This window comes from Macrotis lagotis, chromosome 4 (genome assembly GCF_037893015.1).
Source record: "Macrotis lagotis isolate mMagLag1 chromosome 4, bilby.v1.9.chrom.fasta, whole genome shotgun sequence".
Classification (NCBI taxonomy): domain Eukaryota; kingdom Metazoa; phylum Chordata; class Mammalia; order Peramelemorphia; family Peramelidae; genus Macrotis; species Macrotis lagotis.
Window position 1 is genome coordinate 62,552,448 of NC_133661.1, and position 12,301 is coordinate 62,564,748.

At 35.8% G+C, this 12,301-nt stretch overlaps 1 protein-coding gene across 2 annotated transcripts in view; it reads left to right on the forward strand.

The window, feature by feature from the left end:
• CSGALNACT2 (chondroitin sulfate N-acetylgalactosaminyltransferase 2) overlaps positions 1-12,301 on the forward strand; it is a 40,405-nt gene that overhangs the window by 11,718 nt on the left and 16,386 nt on the right. The window lies entirely within an intron of this gene.

Here is a 12,301-nt window from a genome sequence, read left to right on the forward strand (position 1 = left end):
TCTAGAATAAGATAACAAGAATCAAAGAATGCCAGTATCTAAAGTAAACACTTAATAATAACATGATCTTGAGAAAAATTTTAACCATTATTTGTTTTATAGTGTGTAAAATAGAAGTGTCTGTATATCCTTACATGGGTTATTTAATAATATTTACAAAAGGTTTTCAGGTTTAATAATGTAAATTAATGTATCTTTTCTCTCCCAAAGATGTCCAAATACAGAATAACATTTTAAAGCATCAGGAAATCTTGACACACTATTTTTTATTATAAAATGAGTCCTCAATTCAATATTTTTTCATTTTTAAAATCTATTATAATACAGAAATATAGTACTTAAAGTAAGGAGCAACAAGGATACAGCCAGTAGGAACACACTCTTGAGTATCAGACTTGGATTTGTTTCCCAAGGACACTAATTATTGTCTTTAAGGAGATTTGTTTTTTCACTTATAAACCAAGGAGGTTGAATTGATTGATCTCTTAAGAATTTTTTAAACTCTTGATATTTTTGGGATTTATAATCATAGTCATAACTTTCAGGATGAGTCTCTGATGGCAAGGACAATGTCCTAATCTTTTCTTTGATCAAATACTCTCAACAAACACTGGATCAGAGGCTAAATGGACTGAGATTAGGTGTTGTTTCCAGTACAAGCCGCAGCCCCAGCCCCAGCAATAATTAGATAGGGGTGTTGATTCAATCATCCTACATCTTTGGGTCTTAGTTTCCTGCTCCTTAAAGTAGTGATTTTTAATTCCTTTTGTGTATTGGCAACTTTTAACAATCTGGCAAAGGCTGTGGACCCCTTCACAGAAAGGTGTTGTTACCTACAATCCTAATGAAATGAAATGTTAAATTGCAATTTGAGATGAGTGAAAGTTCTTTTCTTTTCCCAATTCAAGGATGTCCCTGAAATCTATTGTCCATGGGATTCACATTAAGGACCCCTCCTGTAAAATGAAGGGGCTGAAATAATCCCTTGGTCCCTTTTCTATTGTATAATTTTGTGACAGAGTAGTGGTGCATGTTGCTTTTAGGTTATTTTGTGGCATATTGTGATGAAAAAATCCCTGGACCAGAATTTAGGAGCTGTAGATTTTTTGTCCTCACTCTGTCTTGAGATGTGACCTGGAGCAAGATTTCTAAGATCCCCAGGTGACCAGTCTGGAATGATGAGTCAGCAGTCCTCTAAGCTTTGGCTTCCTTATTTCTAGCTGGACTGGGAGAACTGGTTGATCTCTAAGACCTCTAGCTTCAGAGGTCCATGAACTTAGGAAGATTATAGAATCTTTAAATTTCCAAGTTAGAAACAGTTTTAAAGATGCAGCTGCCTTTGTTTTACAGATGAAGAAACAAACTGAAGGCCAAGAGGTAGTAGCTATATCAGCTTGGTTTTGGAGTAAATAAATTATTTACAGGGCTGAAAGTAATTCCTAAAATTTAAAGCCAATTCTTATGGATATCCATTTAATGTGTACTTCCTAAATTTAGAACTGGAAACCATTTTAAGAGGTTATCTTGTCCAACTTAAACCTAAAGATAAAAAAAAGTTTTGTTTGGTTTCATGCAGGTAGGAAGTTACAAGACAGTATCTGAACCTGGGGCCCTTGAGTAAAAAAATTAGTACTTTTTTCAATATGTGACACTGTTTTAGAGTACAAATAAAGCCATGTTCTTCCTTAATAAGCAATATACTAAATAACAGTTTAACCTTTTTGTCATGATCCAGGGTAATCATTATGAACATAGTTTATTATATTTTATTCTATGTATTTAGAAGCTATTACAGAGTGCCATCTGTCCCCTTCATTAAATGGCCCTGCACTAAGCAATATTTTATTCTCTTTCTGGTGTAGTGAAAAGAGCACTGATCTTGCCATAGGCTCCAAATTTGAATTTTGGCTTTGCCTCTTATTGAATGGCATTGAGCAAATCACTTGACCTTGATAACCCTATGTCTCCTTAAAACATTAGGAGCTGAACTAAATGACTTCAAGGTCTCTTCCATTGATAAAGCTTATGATCCTATTCTTTTGGTCACCTGTTTACTGGTACCTTGTATCATGACTCTCAGGGAGTTCTGTCTCCCTTCTCATTTGCTGAATGTAGCTTCAGTTATTTGCCTAATTCCTTTTGTAGTACTGGAATACTTATTTAAGCAGAGAAAACTATCAATGCAGAGCAAATAACTGAGAAATGTGCATAAAATTAAGTCAGCTCTTCCCTGAAATAAAGTGATAGACTGGGTTCTGATTTTGTTAGAATAATTTTTTTTCCTCCCATTGATAGGGAGCAGATGACAAAGGCTTAGGTATGTTGTTCCATAGAGACTATCCCATTGAAATCATCAAACTTTAGATACCCAAATAAGTGGGCCTATTAAAACTAAATGAAATTCTCCTTTTTCTCACTTGCAGTTCTACTCTCCCTTCTTCAGTGGCAGTGGTTATATGTAAGGTCACTAAAAGAAGCTATATATGTACCTTTTCTTTTGTATATTCTCTGCTGCCTGTCATGGTGCATCACAGTACAAACTGTATAAATAATTGTGATTAAAGAGAAAATTTTACTTTTTGAAAATTTTCAAAATGTTTCCTTAGGAAAAGTCATTAAAGAAATGACTAAAAAATACTGATGACTTTACTATCAAGTTTTTTTTTTTTGCTGACTTCAGTTCAAATGGGGAAGCCATTTCTGTTAACTGTTTTGTGAAATTTCAAAAAGCCCTACTGTTTAAAGTTCATAGATCATTTCAAGATTTCATCTTGAAAATTTTTACCTGGTTCTTCAGAATAATTTTGGGGAGAAATATTGCTATTGTTGTAAATTTTATATGGATAACATACTATGTATCTTGGCAACAAATATCCAGTATCTAAAACTTTTATTACCTAGTGACTGTCTTTTGATTTTTCATAGGTATAGATTTCTCCTGGGTGAATGGATATGACTCTTTGAGTAAATGCTTAATTAACTAGTCTTGCAGATTGTTTCCAGAAAATCTACCAGCCCTCATTATTCTAATCCATTTCAACAACACTTAGCTATGTTCTAGGGATCCTATCTCTGAGGGAGATGAATATCAGTATAAAGTAACAGTACTCAATTTCAGGCATGCTACATTTTTAATGAAGATTTTTAATGTTTAGTTGTCAAATTTCTAGTCTTCCCACCCCACCTCCCTAACCTCATATATTTCATTTTTTCTATCAAGATAGCTATGGAGAATTCATTATTGACTTTGAGCTGATTTGGAAACTCATGATAATTGCTTAATCTCTCTTTGGTTTGACAATTTTTGATGTTTCTGGTAATGATGAAAACTGTTATGTAGAAAGGTACTCTTAACTTGCTAAGGGTGTTTTTGGCATATTGGAGGGAATCTGTTTACCCCCTAAATAGGGGGTAATTGGAAATTGTTTTCTTTTTCTCTAGAAATCTATAATTATGCAATATTAATTCATTGTTCAAAAAAAATCCCCAAGAATCTGAATATACAAGCAGATCTTGTCTTTTTTTCCCTAATTAAAATTAAGACATTATTTCTTTCCCTTCCTGGCATTCTTATGAAATTATAAACACAACTGTTAACACTATTATTAGATAGTACCATATGTTTTTCACAAACAGGTACTGAGGAAATGGAGAGTTTCACAGTATTTTAAAAAACCTAGATATTGCATATCAAGAATAACAAGGGAATATATATCTTTATCTTTCTCTGAAGTTAGTACACACAATCTTGAATAAAATTGGTGTTCTTTTATTATCCCTTTGTCATGCTCTAGTGTTATAAAGATTTTAAAGGTGAACATTTACTTTTATGGTATGTGATTAATTTCACTTTCAAGCACTAATGTGCTCTATTTGTGACTATGTTTAGTTAGATTATATGAATTAGCTCATATAATTACCAGAGTATCTAGGTACTGAAGATTCAATGCTGTTGATATTACTTCTTAAGAACATTATTTTAAAAAAAAATCAGTAGAAATACCCTGAAAGAAAGGAAGGCAGTCTAATCGTGGTGTTAATATTTTATAATTATGAAGCAAGAGAGTATAAATTTGAATTCTTTATACAATCATGTATTTTAGGCTTCATAAACATTTAGTTTGATTTAGATTCATCTTTAGTGTTAATTATTTCAGTTGTTATTCTTCCTATAAAAGAGATTATTTAAGACTTGTATTTAATATGTGTGTATTAGAAATATTGGTGAAGCAAAGTTGTTGCCTAGAAGTATTTTTGAAATAGTGTGTGTGTATGTATCATACATCATTTAAAGAAAAGCTGACACAAAATAATTATTGGTAATAAAAATAATTTATTATAGGTTTAAGGAAGTCCAGAATTGGAATTTGATCAATAATTATATAGTACCCCAAGAACTTACACATGTAAAAAGCATCCCATTTGGGGGTCTCATTTACATTTACCTAATACCATCTGTTATTAAAGTACAATTTCTAATCTGCTTTCGGTGGTGATTGGAGAGGGGAGAGGGGGAAGAGTAATTGGAATATTTGTGAGGACAGATTGCTGTGTTAGCCAGAGGTCTCTGATATTTTATATATATATATATATATATATATATATATATATATATATATATATATAGTTACTTAAATGGATCCATGACTGGACATGTGATCCACTTTTATACTGCTACAGATTGAAACCCATCTTTGACTTCTCATTCTGTGTTATTTTCATCCAGTTCTTTTCATTGAAAATTTTATCGATGTACTGGAGGCTTTCTTCTTGGTTTTTTGATATTTCATGGCTATCAGTGTAACAAGTGTAATTCTTGAACTGTCTGTCTACCTACCCTCACATTAACTCACCTCTTTCTCTAGTATTATACATCTTCAAAACTAACTTTTGTACCTTTTCTTGCAAATAGCTTTATCATGAGTAACTTACTGCAGCCTGTTTTCCTCTGTGGTCTATCTTTGTGTTGCTCTTTTGTTTAGAATTCTGTTTCTCCTGAGATTGTGTTGTTCCATTGTGTTATTCCAGGTATCTTTGAGAGATGTTAAAATTAAAAATATGCATTTCAATGTCAGAGAACAGCTTGATATACTAAAAATTAGCTAACTCATTTGTCTTTTCCTGTTCAATTGTCAACTTTCCATCTGTCAGTTTAAGATTAGCATACTCATGGACTAACTCAAAGAGTTCCCCATCCAGTAGAATCTTTCCCTTGTTGTATACTTGCAAATTTGATTTTATATATAGCTAGCATTTTATGAATGGAATTTCCGTATCTCTAGCAAAGATTATAATGTTTAACTCAATGCATCATGCCAGTTCAGATTTTTCTTTTTCATGCAATATCATCTTACTAACTACAATTTTTACATATACAAAATAGAACTCATGTTCTCCTTGTAAATCTACCTTACTTTCATACTTGTTTCTGTTGATACCATACCACTATTTTCCTCGTTCTCTTTTGCAATGATCTTCTCTTCTTCTTGCTCTTCTCCAAAGGTCAATCAGTTAGGAGAAATTATAAGTTATATTTTCACAGTATGTTTCATTTATATCCCCTTCTCTCCACTCATATAGAACCCCCTTTCTCCATACTGTGCTGCAGGACCACATCACATCTTGACTGGAATACTATGATCATTTCCTAATTAGTGTTTTAGCTTTTTATTTATTTATTCATTCATTCATTTATTTATTTATTTATTTTTGTTCTCTTCTAACTCTTCTCACACAGCTACTATAAAATAGTCTTCCTTAGGCACAAATGTGACCATCATGACCTTGATTAAAAAGACAAAAAAACCCCAATTGGTACCTATAGGATATGATATAACCTTTTTGGATTGGTGTTCTAATGACGTTTTTTCAGTCCTTATCCTTCTTGACCTCTCTACAATCTTTGACATTATTAAACAATCCTCTTTTCCTGCTTCATACATTTTTGTGACACTACTCTCTTCCGACATGTCTGGTCATTACTTCTCAGTCTCCCTTATTGGATCTTAATCTAGGTCTTACCTCTGAACCATAGATATTCTCCCAGATTTTGTCCTCTCTTTTCCTTCTATGCCATTTCACTTAGTGATCTCATCAGCTCCTATCAATTCAATTATCATTCTATGCTCATGATTCTTAAATCTTATCTAGTACTAACCTCTTCATTGACTTCCACTATACCATCTCTGCCTATTGGACATTTAGAATTGAATATCCTCTAGATATCTTAAACTCAACATGTCCAAAACTCTACTTGTAATTTCCTACCCACCCCTACATCCTCCCTTCTTCCTAACTTCCTTATTACTAATGAGGATACTACTATCCTGCCAAGTCACTTAGCCTCTCAGCTAAGATGTCTTCCTGGACTCCTACTCTCTGTCACCTCCTATACCCCTTCTGTTGTCAGGTCTATAGATTTTAATTATTATAGTAACCATCTAGTTTGTTGACCTGCCTCAAACCTTTTCCCACTCCAGTCTATCCTTCATTCAGCTTTCAAATTGATCTTCTTAAAGGAAAAATATGATTGTCACCACCTATCAGTAAACTTAGTGACTTCCCGGCCCCTCCAGGATCAAATATAAAATTCTCTGGTATTCAAATCCCTCCATGAACCGTTCCTCTCAGACTTCTTATATCATATTATTCCCCTCCTCCAAAGAATTCTATGGGGTCCAGTGTAACTGGCCTCCTGACTCTTCCTGGAAAAAAGGTTCCCTGGAACTTTATTCTTGGTTTCCTTGAGTGCTCTCTTTCTTTCATATCCTGGCCTCCTTTAAATTGCAAATGAAAGCTCACCTTCTTCAGGAAGCCTGTCCTAACTGCCTGAATGCCCTCCCTCCAAGGCTCTTTTCAGTGTATCTGGTAAATGTCTTGTTTATACTTAGTTGTCTTCATAGTCTCTCCCTTGTTTGCCTGTAAGTCCCTAGATATCAGGGAATATCTTGTACCTTTCGTTGTGTCCTTTTTGCTTAGTATGGTGATTGACACTGGAATGAGTGCTTAATATAGGCCTCCATCTTGTGCCTCTAGCACTTTCTTTTCCAATCTTATTTCACATCATTCCTTTCTATGAATTCTACCAGTCAAACCAGGCCATTAACTATTCCCCAAATGTAACCCATCATCTGCTCTCTCCATATCTTTATATGACATCCCCTATGAATAGGCTAAAGACTGTCCTGTTATCATCCCTTCCAGACTAAGGTCAGATTCCATATTGACCATGAAGTCATCTTTTTCCCCCTGCCTACTTGCTATCCTCCCTCAGCCAATTAAAACTGTCTCCTGCCTTCCTTTTCCTTTTACTAAATATATTTGTGTTCATATTGCATCCTCAAAAGATGCTGATTCCTTGAGAGCAGGAGCTGCTTCTTTTTGTTTGTTTGATTTTTTAGCTCCAGTATGCAGCACAAAGCCTAACTCATATGTTGTAGGTCCTTAATACATTTTTTTGAAAATTGAATCTTTTATGTATTTTTATTTTCCTATGTAAGTTGTCAGACAAGTATTTTTTTTAGTTTTTTTTTTCAAGGCAAATGGGGTTAAGTGGCTTGCCCAAGACCACACAGCTAGGTAATTATTAAGTGTCTGAGGCTGGATTTGAACTCAGATCCTCCTGACTCCAGGGCCAGTGCTCCATTCACTGTGCCAGCTAGCCGCCCTAGATCAGTATCTTTTGAGAGACTCTAGATGTCACTGAGAAGATCCTGTAGATTTCAGTGAAAATGAGTACAATGTCATTCACAAATAAGAATGTTTGTCAAACCTGATCACCCATGTTAAATCCTTGTACCCCTTGAATTTTGTGCATCCTCTATTAGAGGAGTGAACAGTTTTGACAGCATATAGAGCTTCTAATTTTATGTCTCACTTGTTATTGAGAACAGGACTGTTGAACAGTTATATCTATATTAACAATTCAGGGAATCTTATATGATTTTAACATTTTAATAAGAATAGTCAACATTTATGTAGTGCTTTCAGTTCCACAAAACATTTTACATGTGATAGTAGCCTGCCATTTATATATTGCTTTAAAGTTTGCAAAAATGCTTTACAAACATATCTCATTTGAATCCCACTGCAACACTGTGAGCTAGAGGTACTACAGGTATTATTATCCCCATTTTACAGATGAGGAAACTGAGGCTCAGAGAGGTTAAATGACTTGCCCATGATCACCCAGATAGTAATTGTCGGCGGGATTTGAACCCAGTTCTTCTCCTTACATCAGTCCTGTGAGGTAAGTACTACAGGTGGTATTATGCCCATTTTACAAATGAGGAAACAAAAGCTCAGAGATATTGAGTGACCTGCCTGTGCACACACATCTAATAAGTGTCACAGACAGTATTCAACATTGAATCTGTAACTGATTTCAAACCCAGCACCTCCCCCACCATCTTTCCCCTGTCTCACAGCCCCAAGCAACAGTCTTCTTGCATGTGAATAATAAAAAAACCAACTTTGTTGGAGTAGTTCCTTTAGGGTTGGATTTTGATCAGCTTTGCCAGATCCTCTTTTGTGTTCTACAAACAATAAATGCAGACTAGCAGGATTTTGTATTTGCTACAACACAACCAATTATATATGTAAGAAGATGTGATCTACCCTAATCTTTCCTACCCTTGTTTTCCTCAGTGAAACCCTCAAATGTTCTGAGACTGTTTTGAAAGATTTTATAGAGATGGAAAAAATTAGGCATATGGGTTGGTAGGCACTAATATTTTCTCATTTGCCTTTTATGAGAATTAATTCCATGTGTGATATTTCCCCCTTTTTGAATTTTTCCTTCTCTGAGACATAATGAAAATTTTAAAACTGTGTATCAATTTCCTTTCTTTCTTAATTTGGTCAGCTCCTACCAGACTTATTTCTCAAGACCATTTCTATCTCATTATACATTAACTATAATAAAGTAATTTAATCAACAAATTTTCATTAAAGGTCCACATGTGCTGGAAATCAAGTCTCATGATACAAAAGTGAAGTGGTTCCTGTCCTTAAGGAACTCACATTTTTCTGGATGGAAATAACATATTTATAGATAACTAAATGTATGCAGAAAAAAAACCACACCAAAAAACAAGCAAAAAAACCCAACAGGACAATTTCAGGATGGGGTGGGGAGGAGATAGGAACCAATGACCAGGAGATTGAAGAAAAAAGCCTTTTGAAGGAGGTGGGACTTGATCTGAACCTTAATGGAAGCAAAAGGTTATACAAAATGGAGGTAAAGGAAGAGTTACGTCCCAGCCATGGGACCAGTATGTACTAAAGCAAAGAAATGACATAAAAGGGAAAACATGAGGGGGAATAACATGTAATCGGCATTTAAAGAAGCTCTGACAAAGTGGAATATCTATTTTATATTAAAAGCAGTGGGGAACCACTGAACCTATGTGTTAGGAAGCTCTATGGGGGATGGATTAGAAAGGAGAGTCCCCCAAAGTAGAAGAATAGAGATATTGAGTTGTCTAGGCACCCAGGAAGGACAGGACTGAGATTTATGATGCAGGATGTAGGGAATAGTGATAGTGAAGGGAGCTTTATTCTAGATAGTCTATAATGCAGAGTCCTAGAATTTCTAGGAGGTGACATGCTCTTTTGAATAACCATAGGAATCTTGATTTGATTTTATATATATATATATATATATATATATATATATATATATATGTATATATATATGTTTATATACATACATTTTTAAAGAAGTAGGGGGCAGCTAGGTGGCTCAGTGGATAGAACACCAGCCCTGGAGTTACGAGTACCTGAGTTCAAATCTGGTCTCAGATACTTAATGATTACCTAGCTGTGTGGCCTTGGGCAAGCCACTTAACCCCATTACCTTGCAAAAATTAAAGAAACAAAATAAAATAAAAAAGAGGTAGAGGGGGCAGCTAGGTGGCACAGTGGGTAGAGCACCAGCCCTGGAGTCAGGAGCACCTGTGTTCAAATCCAGCCTCAGACACTAAACAATTACCTAGCTGTGTGACCTTCAGCAGATCATTTGCCCCCATTGCTTTGCAAAAATAAAAAAAAAAGTGGAAAATGAGAAGAGACCCTGGAAAAGAAAAATAATAAACTAAACAAACTCATACTTTATAGTTCCTGGTGTCTTTGTGGATTAGTTTGGCTGTGAGGAATTTTGGTCTGTGGTTGAAGAAGGTTTGACTTGCTTGTCAATCATTAGCCAAGGGGGATCTAACTTAGAATGAGTCCCAGAACATAAGTAGATTAAGATCCTCAGGTCTGGGGTGGAACCAAGATGGCAGCATGAAGGCAGGAATTCTTGGAAACTTGTTTCCCAAAAAACTACAAAAGCTGGCAAATTATGACTCAAGCCAAAACTTAGAGGGGGCAGAACCCACAGAAAGACAGAGTGATACAATTTCCCAGTCCAAGACAACTTAGAAGTTCTGTGGGAGAGGTCTGTTTCACCTGGACTGGAGACTGGAAAAAGCTACTGGGTCTAGTGCCTAGATCGGATGGGGGGGGCAATTTCCAGACTTTCTGGCTGAGGATCATTGGGAACAGCTTGAAGGGCTGGTGAGAGAACTCTGCTGCACCAAATTGAGTGCAAGAGTGAGTGCCGGCCTCAGAATAGATTTGTGGTGAGAACCTAAAGTGGGAATCAGGGAAGCCTGCCTATACCTCCGGGGTGCAGCCCATGGATTGTCAGGGGGTTGGGAGAGACTGCAGAGGTTTCTCTGCTCTCCCTGGGGCAGGACTCAGCTGTTTGCTCACACCCAAATCCAGATTGCAGTTTGGGCTCCTATACCACCATAGCTGCACAGGGACTCTCCTCACAGCTTCAGGGTAGAGGGGATCATCTGTGATCATCCACATATCAAAGCATAGGCAAAAAAGCAGTCAAAGCCTCTCATAAGACCTTGGAGGAATTAAGGTCCCTGTGGGTTATCCCACCCCCCCTCCCACAAAAAGCCTTGGAAATGCAGTAAATTAATCATAGGATGAGGAAATGAGCAAACAAAAGAAAAAGTCAGACCATAGAAAATTGCTTTGGTCCCATGGAAGATTAGAAGATGACAAAATCGAAGCTTCTGTACCCAAAACCTCTAAGGGAAATAGAAAATGGGCTCAGGCTATGGATGAGCTCAAAAAAGACTTTGAAAAGCAATTAAGGGAAGTAGGGGAAAAATTGGGAGGAGAAATGAGAGTGATGAATCATGAAAAACCAAATCAGCAGCTTGGAGGAAGAAATACCAAGAAAATAATATGTTAAAAACCAGTTTAGGTCAAACAGAAAAAAAAAACCACAAAAGACAAATGAAAAGAATGCCTTAACAAGCAGAATTGGTCAGTTGGAAAAGGAGATAAAAAAAACTCTCTGAAGTCCTTCAAATGCAGAATGGAACTAAAGGAAGCTGATGACTTTTCAAGAAATCAGGAAGAAATAAAACTATTCCAAAAAAATCCCCCCAAATTAGAAGAAAATTTGAACTATCTCATTAGAAAAACAACTGGCCTCGAAAACAGATCCAGAAGAGATAATTTAAAAATTATTAGGCTACCTGAAAGTCGTGACCAGAAAAGGAGCTTAGATTTCATTTTTTTTCAAGAAATAATACAGCAAAATTGCCCTGAGATCCTAGAAGCAAAGGGTAAAATAGAAATTGAGGGAATTTACCAATAACCTCCTGAAAGAGAACCCCCAGAAAACCTTCCAGGAATATTGTAGCCAAATTCCCAAACTCCCAAGTCAAGAGAAAAATACTAAAAGCTGCCAGATATAAGCAATTCAATTGCTGTGGCTCTGTGGTCAGGATTACACAGGATCTGGCAGCATCTACATTAAGGGCTTGTAGGACTTGGAATATGATATTCCAGAAGGTAAAGGATCTTTATTTTACTACTGAGTATCAACTACCCAGCAAAACTGAACAGTGAAATGGGGACTTTCATACTTTTTATTGAAACAACCAGAACTGAACAGAAAGTTTGTTTTCTAGATACAGGACTCAGTTGAACCATAAAAGGGGCAGATGAGAAGGACTAATTATGAGGGACTTAATGATGTTGAACTGTTTGTATTCCTGCATGGGAAGAAGATAATGATAACTCATGAATTTTCTCATTTATAAGAGCAATTAGAAGGACCATATATAGACAAAGCACAGGAGGGAGCTGAATACAATGCTATAATATACTAAAAAAAATAGAGTCAATGGGTGATAAAAGAAAGTACTGGGAGGAAGAAAAATGAGAGGAAGAAGGGGCTCAGATATTTCACAAGAGTCAAGACAAGGTTTTTTCATTGGAATGGAATGGG